The sequence below is a fragment of the Cervus canadensis genome, chromosome 9 (assembly GCF_019320065.1).
Source record: "Cervus canadensis isolate Bull #8, Minnesota chromosome 9, ASM1932006v1, whole genome shotgun sequence".
Taxonomy (NCBI): Eukaryota; Metazoa; Chordata; class Mammalia; order Artiodactyla; family Cervidae; genus Cervus; species Cervus canadensis.
In genome coordinates, this window is record NC_057394.1 from 55,554,224 (window position 1) to 55,566,950 (window position 12,727).

Consider the following 12,727-nt stretch of genomic DNA (forward strand, 5'->3'; position numbering starts at 1 on the left):
ACAAAATGCAAACTGCTTAGATGATCTCTGTCCTTCCCAGTATGCTCTCTGTTTTCCCTCTCCTGATCCAAATTATTACCCCTTTCCTGCATTGCAAACTTTTCCACTAATGTCTGGCACTTGACCAACATTCTCCTTAACAATATTCCCTCTCCCCGAATCTACCAGCCAAGAATAACTTTTTGAATATTTCTTATGTCTTCTGTCCTGAACTAAAATGTATACACCAACTAAGAATAGTGCTCTCACTGCAGGCATTCAGTTTCATATGCCATCTACTTCAGTATCAGAAAGTGAGATTACAAGGCTCACTGCCTCTCCAATTCCATCTCTTTATTTTTCTTCTACACACTTGTCATCTGCTTCTTTATGTCTCATTTCTTCCATCTCTCCTATCCGTTTCTTATAATTTGTTTATAGTCCATTGCCATTTAAGAAACTCACTCATATTCACTGAATATTTCCCCTATTTCATATGATTTTTCTAACCAGTTCAAGTGCTGCCAAATCACTCACTTCAGGATTCTCAAGGACAGCATATCCAAACCCTTTATCACTCGGTTCCTTGACTTCTTACAAACTATATTCTTTACATAATCTGCCCAGAAGCTTCTACAGTCACACACTTTAACTTATCACAAGAAATGGGTTCACCCGGCGGGAAGGATCAGATGTATGACTACGGTCATGTATGGCAGATGCCATCACAATATCGCAATTATCCTTCAATTAAAATAAATAAATAAATTTACTTAAAGAAATGGCTCTCCCTTCTAAGTTGAAATCAAGCATTGATTCAAAATGCCTATTCAAACATCCAAAGATAAATGTTCCTTGATATTTTTTTTCCTATTCATCTATCCTTTTCTTTCTTCCTTTCCTATCATGAATTTCTTAGATTCCAGGACACACTATGTCATTTATTATGTACACACAAATAGGTCATTACTATTACTGAAAAACATGCAAGCTGTCAGTATAATAATCATTTTAAATTGATTGGCTGTAAGTGAGTTCTTAAAGATCTTAATAAATATTTCCCTTTCTTTGAATCAGATCCTTCTCGCATTTTCAGTAAAGGATGTTTTAACCTTTTCCGCTTTCTCCATCATGATCCAAGTAAACTTCTTTCTATGTCAGTTCAAAATTATTAATAAGTGCATTTATATGATATAAACTCTCAAAATTTCATTAATTTAAAATTACTTGCCTTGAACCTACCATCTCCAAATTAAATTATATATCAACTGTTGAATTCTTCACCTTTTTCATGAATCTCATTTTTGCCAAATTTCTCAGGGATAATATATTTTTAATTACCTTTGCTATCTTCTTACCATCTTCCATTTTTATTTTTCCTTCTCTACTGACTTTTTGGCATAAATATTATACCAATGCAGTTTTTCAGTTAAAATCAGCCAACCAACTAATCAAGATAAACTTCCTGTTCTCCAAGTTTCAAGAAGTAGCTATTTACACTTACTTTCTTCATCTCCTTATTATTAATAACATGACTATGATAAAGACTTGCAACTCCAATGAACAAGCTGTTATAAAACTCATTTGTTGTTTAGTCGCTAAGTCATGTCTGACTCTTTTGCGACCCCTTGGACTGCAGCCTGCCAAGTTCCTCTATCCACTGGATTTCCCAGGCAGGAATACTAGAGAGGGTTGCCATTTCCTTCTCCAAGAGATCCTCCTGACTCAGGGCTCAAACTCGTCTCCAGCATTAGTAGGCAGCTTCCTTACCACTAAGATACTTGATAAGCCAACAACTCATTTACATAATTCTAAACATGATGAACAAAATTTGTTCTTCAGTTCACTTTGCTTTTCAGGAGACTGTAACAGATGGCTGATCATTGCCTCTGAAGCACTGTCCCCTCTTTATTTCTGTGATGTCATATTGATGCAGATAGCCTTTAATTCGATTAAAATAGGAAAATAAAGAACACATTCAAATAAAGTATGTGTTAAATACATTAGCATAGTTTCCTATGAGGAAAACTGAATGTGCATAGAATATGAAGATAAAAGGGAAACATGTATGTATGCACACATAGTTCAAAATATGTATAATGGGACTGGAGGGGCGGGAGGGTCACCTGCAAGCTTCTGCAATGCCCGCCCGCCACGTCCGGATTGCGCCGGCTGCGCGGGGCCGCTGGCTGCACCCCCTGGAAGCTGGGGCGGGGAGGCAAGGAGGGTCCGTGCGTGGCGCCCTGGACGAGAAGTCGGACCTTCGCCGCCGCGGCCGTCGGCGCCTGGCTGGGCTATTAGCAAAAGACGGTGGATCCCTTGGCAAAGAGTGAAGCAAATACTAGACGTATAAATATAGTAGAAAACGGTTTTGGAGCAGCTGGTCAACCCTAACTGTACCTGGACCTGTTCTTATTGGCAAAGGCGTATTGACTTGAGTTGTGCAGGAAAAAGCCCAAAGTAAGGCAGTTTTTCTTACTTAATGATATTCTTGTATATGGCAATATTGTCATCCAGAAGAAAAAATATATCAAACAGCATATTATTCCCCTGGAAAATGTCACAATTGATTCCATCAAAGATGAGGGAGACTTGAGGAATGGATGGCTGATCAAGACACCTACGAAATCATTGGCAGTTTATGCTGCCACTGCCACTGAGAAATCAGAATGGATGAATCCTATAAATAAGTGTGTCACTGATTTACTCTCCAAAAGTGGGAAGACACCCAGTAACGAACATGCAGCCGTCTGGGTTCCTGACTCTGAGGCAACTGTATGTATGCGTTGTCAGAAAGCAAAATTCACACCTGTTAATCGTCGTCACCACTGCCGCAAATGTGGTTTTGTTGTCTGTGGGCCCTGCTCTGAAAAGAGATTTCTTCTTCCCAGCCAGTCCTCTAAGCCTGTGCGGATTTGTGACTTCTGCTATGACCTGCTTTCTACTGGGGACATGGCCACGTGCCAGCCTGCTAGATCAGACTCTTACAGTCAGTCACTGAAGCCTCCTTTAAATGATGTATCTGATGACGATAGCAGTGACTAAGGGCATTTTTTGAAATATTTAATCCGGTGTGACTATCTGAGAAATCAGCTCTGGGGGAATGTAAAATTCTGAGCTTTCTCTTAATTTTGCTCTTGCCATGAATTTGCCTGAGAAACTTTCAACCTATGTGCCTCAGTATACTCTATAGAAAATAGGTCCTGTTATTATCCCCCTCCCCACCAAACCTCTCCTCACCTCCCCCAGCTCCCTATTCTTCTACAGGGATAGGATATTGCAAATGTATCAGACAAATGTTTGGCTTCTTGTTTTAATTCTAGACTACTTTCTTGGATGGTTGGGAAGAGATGTTTAACATATCACGTGCTGCATTGTTGTTTATTATATGCTCTGTTATATGGAAAAACTAAAAGCAAAGAATGATGGAGAAAGGAGTAAGATGTGGTTAGTGAATTATGTTATTAGATTTCTTCTAACCATCCTATCTAAAGGTTAAGATACCAGTAACAGAAATACATGTTTTGGAAATACTTTGGCTTTTTCATATACCAGGTGGTGCCTTATCATAATAGCACTGTTGCATGAAATAAGCCCCTACCTTCTCACTTTTTAGTCTTGTTTTAAAAGTATACTGGTGCTTTCTAAGGTGATAAAATGAATGCTATAGATGGGTGTAATTAGGAAATACTTCTCATTTGACACCTACAAGTAACTAAATTTTGAGGTCCTTCATTCTGTATGAATACTTTTTTCATAAAATATTATTGTTATTATATTTTTACTTTTTATAGGTACCAAATTATAATTGCCATTCTTAGGAGTTTGGTTTGAAATGTACCAAGGACAAATGGTCATTGCATTATTTCCACTGACATATTTTTAGGTATAAATTCATCTGCTTTAACATTATTTCTAAAATGAAAAATCTTGTACAATTTCTCAAAATATAAACAATCGCTTTAAAAAAATCTCATGCTAGAGCACAGATAATAGTTAAAGATTTGGAAGAAATAATGTAGGAGGATGGTTAGTACAGACCAGTTAAGTTTGATAGACTTCATATCTGTGGAAGTATTTTCTATTTCAGTGTGAAACTATCTCGAATTTACAAATATAGTGTTATATTTTATAAAATTTTGTAAAATCCCAAATAATATTTCTATTTTTGTAAAACAATGTTTTACATTTAATATGTTTAAATGTTAAACATATTAAATTTTTAAATAAACATATTAAAACATAATATTTAATAAAATATGTTTAATATGTTTCTGAAATCATTTTGCAATCTATGGAAATAGAGTAGCAGTTGATCTTTCTAAATTGTGAACTTTATTGAGTCCGTCTATTTTGCTTTTGAGAACAGATAATTTTTCACTCTTTGCTTTTGAGGCAGCCATTAGGTTGAAAGTATATTTATCATATAAAACTTGATGCGTTTTGCACTGCTCTCTCCATTTGTATGCTGCAAATAGTCTTTCAAATATGAAAAATCAGCCTGAAGTTTGTTTTAAATTCTAAATCCTTTTTTTTAAAATCTTTAAATCTGGATGTATGGCAAATGTCATGAGAGGTTTGATTTAATAATTTGTGACAGAGGATTCTTTGGTTTGGTTAAGCACCTGAGATAGGTCTCCCTGTAGGAAATGTGAAAGAAAGGTACAGCAAGTATTTTGTTTGTTTTAATATCATATGGACTTTTGTTTTTAAGCAATATTTACACATAATCAATAAACATATCTGAAAAGAACCATAAAACCTGACATGTGCTAATGGAGACTTGCTGGTGCTTAAGAACCTAGGAAATCCAAGAACCAAGGGGAAATGTTCTGCGATAACATTTATGTTATCAACCTCTATTGACTCTGTTTTTACAATAAAAAGTATTTTACAACTTTAAATATATATATATATATATATATATATATATATATATATATATATATATATATAATGGAATATTCAGTTCAGTTCAGTTCAGTTCAGTCACTCAGTCGTGTCCGACTCTTTGCGACCCCATGAATCGCAGCACGTCAGGCCTCCCTGTCCATCACCAACTCCCGGAGTTTATTACTCAGCCATAAACAGAAATTAAATCAGGTCACTAGCAAAGATGAGAATGGACCTAGAGACTACCATACAGAGTGAAATAAGTCAAACAGGGAAAAACAAAGACTGTATCCTATCATATATGCGTAGAATCTGAAAAAAAGAAAAAAACTGGTATAGACTATCTTATTTACAGAGCAGAAATAGAGACAGATGTAGGGAACAAACATATGGAACCCAAGGGGGTGATGTGGGATGGGATGAACTGGGTGATTTCAACTGACATATATACGCTTTGATACAATGTATAAAGTAGATACAGAGAAGGAAATGGCAACCCACTCCAGTATGCTTGCCTGGAAAATCCCATGGACGGGGGAGTCTGGTATGCTACAGTCCATGGGACCGCAAAGAGTCGGACATGACTGAGTGATAGGTTCTATAAAGTAGTTAACTAGTGAGAACCTACTCTATAGCATAGGGAATTCTGCCCAGCTCTGTGATGACCTAAGTGGGAAGGGAATTTAAAAAACAGGAGGATATGTTTATGGATAGTTGATTTACATTGCTATACAGTAGAAATTAACACAACATTGTAAAGCAATTTTACTCCAAATAAAAATTATTTTAAAATGAGTGAGCTCAAAAGGCCTAATGAAACTAGTTTGCTGAGGACAGAGAGGCATAACTACCTCATCACTCAGCACATGAAATATTAAATGACTTCACATTGAGCCCTTGAATAAAGTAGCTATAAGTAAAATGCAGCCATGAAATTAAAAGACGCTTACTCCTTGGAAGGAAAGTTATGACCAACCTAGACAGCTTATTAAAAAGCAGAGACAATACTTTGTCTACAAAGGTCCGTCTAGTCAAGGCTATGGTTTTTCCAGTGGTCATGTATGGATGTGAGAGTTGGACTATAAAGAAAGCTGAGCCCAGATGAATTGATGCTTTTGAACTGTGATGTTGGAGAAGATTCTTGAGAGTTCCTTGGACTGCAAGAAAATCCAACCAGTCCATCCTAAAGGAAATCAGTCCTGGGTGTTCATTGGAAGGACTGATGTTGAAGCTGAAACTCCAATACTTTGGCCACCTGATGCAAAGAGCTGACTCATTGTAAAAGACCCTGATGCTGGGAGGGATTGGGGGCAGGAGGAGAAGGGGACGACAGAGGATGAGATGGTTGGATGGCATCACTGACTCAATGGACCTGGGTTTGGGTGGACTCTGGGAGTTGTTGATGGACAGGGAGGCTTGACGTGCTGTGGTTCATGGGGTTGTAGAGTCGGACACAACTGAATGACTGAACTGAACTGAATTGAACTGAACTGAAGTAAAATGCTGATTAGCAACTCCTAAAAATAAGTCAATATGTCTTTCTGGATGACATGTTTTAGAGGATATGAAATGAACTAGATCAATTTCCTTGGTAGGTATGAAGTAACTTAGATAGTTGCTTTAAATCCCAGAACAATTTCATTCATTTAATTTTAAAATGTTAATGCATTTATATGTGAATTTTCATGAAGAGCAGAGGTGGATAGCTATATTATAGCTTTTTGAAATATCAGCAAAGGACATTGAAAATGCTTGAAACCTAAAAATCATTGATATCAATATAGGAAAACTGCATTTTAAGCTGAGAAGTATAGAAATTAAGACAGAAAAATTGCTTGATCTTTAAAATTTGCATTTTTCTTAGTGAGAAAATATGGCATTGGACATAGAGACAATATTTTTTTTTCCAAATAAACGGCAAATTAAAACATAGGTAGTTTAAAAGAATGCAGGTAATTTATTTAACATATTTTCTATAAAATTTCTCTCTAGTTGTAAACTGTGATGCACACGGGAGATATCTGGGAGGTTTTGTTTATGATGGCAGCTCTTTGATAAATTCATCATCTTAACTTCATATTAAAACTATAGTATCAGAACTTGGATGGATTATTAAAACAAAGAAAAGTGCCAAAAGTGTGTCTACTGTGATATTGGAAATATATTTTTTATTGTTATATTAAGACTTTAATTATCTCTGGGAAATGAAAAATTATAATAACTCACATTGACTGATTTATTTTCTTATGTCAGTGTTATTCTAAGAATTTTACAGGTTTTAATCCATGTTTCTTAAAATAACCCAGTGATATATTTCCTCCTCTTTTTATTATTTTCTGTTTACATGAAATAGCTTAAGTTATCCAATAAATTATGAGTGAAAAGTCAATTATGGAAAAATTAATTTGCCCGAGTTTGTACAACTAGTATATAGTGTGGTGGTTAATGTATGGCTCTAGCTCCAAAGTAAATACGTTCAGTCACTATGCTTACTCTTTAAAGAATGCAGAGATCAGAAAAAAATTATCAGTAAACATCTAAATCTAATATTAAAAATACATTTAATGGCATGTTAGGGAGAATTGCAAATTTTCTTTTTTCAGTTATCCTTACTCATTATACAGGGGAGATGATGATGATGATTTTAGTTAACTGTGAAATAATCTTAATAGTTATATAAAAATCCACTATTTCAAGTAGTAAGTGTGTCTAAATTGCAAAATGAATTGATGCAAAAATAAAATATCCATCTCAGGATTTTTTAATACTTGGAGTTCATTTTATGCAAAACTCTACAAACATATAGTAAATGTTTGTACATTTTTTGGGTGATGTGGTTTCTCAGTTTCCATCATGTTTTTCAGCAGAGTACTTGGCCAACAAAAGATGAGAACCATTTTCACTAATGTAAAGAACAGAGCTTATCCGTTGAATGATCTCCAAATAGCTATTTTAGTGATGTTCATTTAATGTGCCAACACAAAGATAATGACAGATCTTGACTGCACTACTAAACTAAATTGCTAGACCTTATTGAGTCTAAAAAAAAAAAGTCAACTGAATAAAGACACTCTTTGATTATATAATACAAGAATAATCAAGTCACTTGAGCTGTGTCTTAGCTCAAATGTAAAATGCCTAGATTTGATAAGGTCAGTTCCTATATAGATTGATGTGGGTTATTAAGAAATCAATAGCACAAGAATTATTGAGCAAGCTAATGAATAATCAATGATGTTTTCGTCATGATATAGGACCTAAGCCAGCACTATGTAAGATGAGAAATATTCCAGCCTCAATGGCATTAACATTCTGCAATTGCAGTTTAAATTTTAAATAACTGTCTAGTATATCTGCCATTACTTACATAATTTCTTCAAAGCATTTTACATAAAAAAATTATACAGTACTGGAAAATTTCAGAGTGTTAACATAAGCCAAATATGATTCTGTGTGCTTTACTGTGGACAAATCTATGAGGGAGGCAACATCCCAATTTCCATTCTTAAATAGATGTATGTTTGGAATTTACCTATCTATATGTATTTCTTCTACTTCAATGCAATTTCTCTTTCATCAGGAAAGTTTTAACAAGCTGATTTTATTTTGGCATATAATTTATATTAATCTAACCTATTACCAAAATATTTCTACAAATATTTTAGATGAATTTAGGAAAAAATAACTTCTTTGATATCCAAATATCTCTTTGTGGAGTATGATTTTAAAGGAAATTAACAAATACTAAAATAATCATGCTTTAAGGATATGGTAGAAACAATACTTTATGCAGATATGAAAATAATAACTATTATATTTTATATTTAAAAACCTTGATTACAGTCCTTTCAATCTCACATGTTTTGGAGGATAGTTAGCCTTTAAAACTGGAAGTGTGTGATAGCTTGGTCAAATTTTCCCTAAGTCACCTACACATTTAACAGAAAATAGCAATTTAGCATACAAAAAGTAGAATTATTTGTGCTGTGAAGTGAAAACCGGAAGATTTGTCCACAGTGTAAATCTGACAATTGAATGAGGAAAAATTGACAATTGAATGAGGAAAAGCAGGACAGCATAACTGTTTGCTCACATGAACCAGGAAAATTGAGAAGATTCTATACCTAGAACACGTCTCAAAAATGACAGAATGATCTTGGTTCATTTCCAAGGCAAACCATTCAACATCACACAGTAATATAAGTCTATACCCAACCACTGATGCTGAAGAAGCTGAATGTTTCTATAAAGACCTACAAGACCTTCTAAAACTAACACCAAAAAAAAAAAAAAGTCCTTTTCATTATAAGGGATTGGAATGCAAATGTAGGAAGTCAAAAGATACCTGGAGTAATAGGCAAGTTTGACCTTGAAATACCAAATGAAGCAGGGCAAAGGCTAACAGATTTTGTCAAGAAAACATACTGATCACAACAAACCCCCTTTTTCCAACAACACCAAAGCCAGCTCTACACATGGACAACACCAAATGGTCAATATCAAAATATTATTTGCAGCCAAAGATGGAGAAGCTCTTTACAGTCAGGAAAAACAAGATTGGGAGCTGATTGTGGTTCCTTTCTTGCAAAATCATGAGCTCCTTATTGCAAAATTCAGGCATAAATTGAAGAAAGTAGGGAAAACTATTAGGCCATTCAAGTATGACCTAAGTTAAATCCCTTACGATTATACAGTGGAGGTGATGAATAGATTCAAGGGATTAGATCTGGTAGACAAAAAAAAAAAAAAAAAAATCTGGTAGACAGAGTGCCTGAAAATCTATGGACAGAGCTATAATTTTACAGCAGTCAGTGACCAAAATCATTCCAAAGGAAAAGAAATGCAAGAAGGCAAAGTGATTATCTGAGGAGTCTTTACACATAGGTGAGGAAAGCATTTTATATTCAAACTATACCTTTACTCTTCTTAAGTCAAACTATTCAAATGTAAGTTATTTACTGGTAAATGTAAATTATTCTGATTCTATTTCCTTTAATTTTTTTAAGTGAGGGATAAATTTGCAGCAGTTGTTACTGAGCCAGACTGGGGTCCCCTTGCCCATGTACAGTAAAGCATATCTGCTGACTCTCAGCTGAGGTGAAGGAAAGCGTAGTGGTTATTGCAGGGTGCCGAGCAGTGAGTCTAGTACTTAAAAGGTCTGACCTCACCCAAAGACTTTCAGGAAAAGGTTTTTAAAAACTTGGTGAAGGAGGGGAATTGTAGTGTGTGAGATGAGCTTATGGAGATTCTTCTGATTCTTCAGTGGGGAGGTAATTGGGAATCGACATCATCAGCCTCCTGGTTCCAGATGATCTGGGATTTAACTCCTTGTGGGAAGCTTACAATTTACATTTTTCACCTGACAGAGGTTTCATATCTGTAAAACAGTTCAGAGGTTATGGCTCAGAATAGTATCTATAGCTCTTGAGGAGGAAGTAAAATTCACTGACTTTGTTTAATGACTAAAGTATCTTTATTTTGTTTTGCCTGACTGTTTCCCTTTCTTCCTGTGTTTTCTCACTTCTCTGATTAAAGTTAATGTGTAACATGGGGGAGGCCTAGAAGCCTTAAGTTTTTCCACAATGGGCATTGGAAGGGAATGGTCTGTTCAGGGAAGGGTCTGTAGAGTCCTGCTCAGTTACACAGTTACCAAATTATGTGCTGAATTTCTAGTAAAGGTACTTTACCTTTGCAGCTTTCAACTTATAGAAGCCATACTTGTAAGAATAGAAGAGATCAAAGGCATTTTAGTGGGGTGTTGTAGAATCATATTTACTCAGTAATTTACTCAGCAGGAACCAAGAAAAATATTTTTATTTTAAACAGTAAATTGGATTTCACTAGTGTGATTTTATTCAAGATGGCAATGTCAGGAGATTGCATAATTTCCTTGATTTAGTCTCAATGCAACAAATATTTGAAAAGACGGACAAGTGTTACAGCTCAGTTACAACTCAGCATTTTAATCGGTAAACAAAGGATAGCCTGTCCCCGAGGCATGAGGGTGGGCCAACCCCAAAGGAGAAGCCTCAACCCCTCCTCGCTCCCTCTTTTTATACTTTTTGTCTCCTCCTCCCAAGCCTGCCCTGTGCAAGTTAGGGCTAGCACCTATCATCAAGCTGGAAGGGTGCGCGTTTCTTTCACCTGAGCTTCCGACTCCAGTCCAGCAATTTTTCCTCTGTTCCCTTTTCTCAGTCTGTTTTCTTTTCTTTGTCTTTTAGCCGCTGCCATTTTGGACCACTTTTCTTATTCTAACTACCTAACATCAAGAGATGGGGGGCCCCAGTTCTTTGGGAATAGGGGTGTCAAGGTCTCTCTGGCTACTTCCTGCTGGGCTGAGATGGCAAGGGGCATTGGGCCTCCCCCTCTTGCTAGTCTCAAGCTTCAGAGTCCTTACAGTGGTGTCCATCTGTGGGCGAGTGAATTCCCTTGGCTAAGACAAACCAAGGGAGAAACAGCAGTGTAGCACAGATGGAATGCAAGAGTTATCCTGAGAAAGCTTAACCTCAGAAATTTAATTTTGGGGGCAATCCTTAGAATGGCACTTATTTTTAGTCCTGAATAGGTATTGGAGATCTCCCAGAGGCTCACAGGTGTACTGAGTGTCCTCTTCTGGTTTCTTCCATGGCTTGATTCATGAGTAGTGAATCTAGGAACCATGCCCCAGTAGCTTGATTGCTGTGGGGGTAGAATGTATTATAGGGTAGGGCCCATCCATGTGGGCTGGAGTTGAGCTCTTGGGGACCCATCTTTCCAGATCTTAATAAGGACTTGAGTCCCTGGGGCATATAGTGGTGGCCATTCAGAATCTTTTGGGTCATGCTTGACACCCCATAAACAAATATCTTGTTGGAATTGCCCAACAGCCATGGTGTAAGACCACAGGGTCTAGGTCTCTGGATCTAGGAAGAGGTCATTGACTTAAATAAAATGTCTCCCATACAGCATCTTATATGGGTTAAAAGTGACCTGTTCCTTGGGTGCAATGTGGGTATAGAGGAGAGCTCCTGGTAAAAACTTCTTCCTTCCGAGGGAGGTCTCCTGGGTTATCTTTTTTGTCACTGATTTTAAGAATTGGTTGGCTCTCTACCTTTCCTGAAAACTGAGGCCTCCAGGCACAATGGAGGTAATAAGTAATGCCAATGCTTCAGAAACCCCTTGGGTGATTTTAGAAGTAAATGATGTCCCATTGTCACTCTGTAGTGACCTGGGCAGGCCAAATCTCAGGATGATTTCATGAATCAGTTTTCTTACCACCTCATCAGTCTTCTCAGTCTGAGTGGGAAAGCCTTCAATCTAACCTGTGAAAGTATCTATCATGATTAATAGGTATTTATATCCTTGAGAAACTGGCATCGAGGTAAAGTCCACCTGCCAGTCTTCCCCTGGGTAGGTCCCATGCTGTTGGACAGGCTGGGCCAGCTGGGATCTTTGAGTTCCTTGGGGGTCATTCAATTGGCAAGTGAGACACCAGGAGACTCCTTGCCTTATAGTCATTTGGAGGCCTGCTCCTCTGAAGGACTTTTCTACTGATCTTTAGAGTGCCTTGTTCCCTTTACGAGTGGTGGCAAGTAAGGAGTTAACCAACTTCCACTGGAGGGTCCCAAACTGAAAGAGTTTTTGGAACAACCACATATAATATTCCTGAAAGCCCTCACTCTTAGTTTTAAGAGTCTCACCTTCAGTATGTGAAGGAGTTTCTGACAAATTAGCCTGTGAAACTAGGCAGGCAACCCCTATTAGGTCATTGCTCTGTACTGCTGCCCTCTTAGCTGCCTGATCAGCTGCTTGGTTCCCTCGTCCCACTTCTGTGCTCCATTTTTGGTGTCCTTTACAGTGGGAGACTGAAACCTCA

General features: G+C 36.9%; 1 pseudogene; it reads left to right on the forward strand.

Moving 5' to 3' along the window:
- The first annotated feature begins 2,071 nt into the window (after positions 1–2,071).
- Positions 2,072–3,024, forward strand: LOC122447276 (annotated as a pseudogene).
- The last annotated feature ends 9,703 nt before the right edge of the window (positions 3,025–12,727 follow it).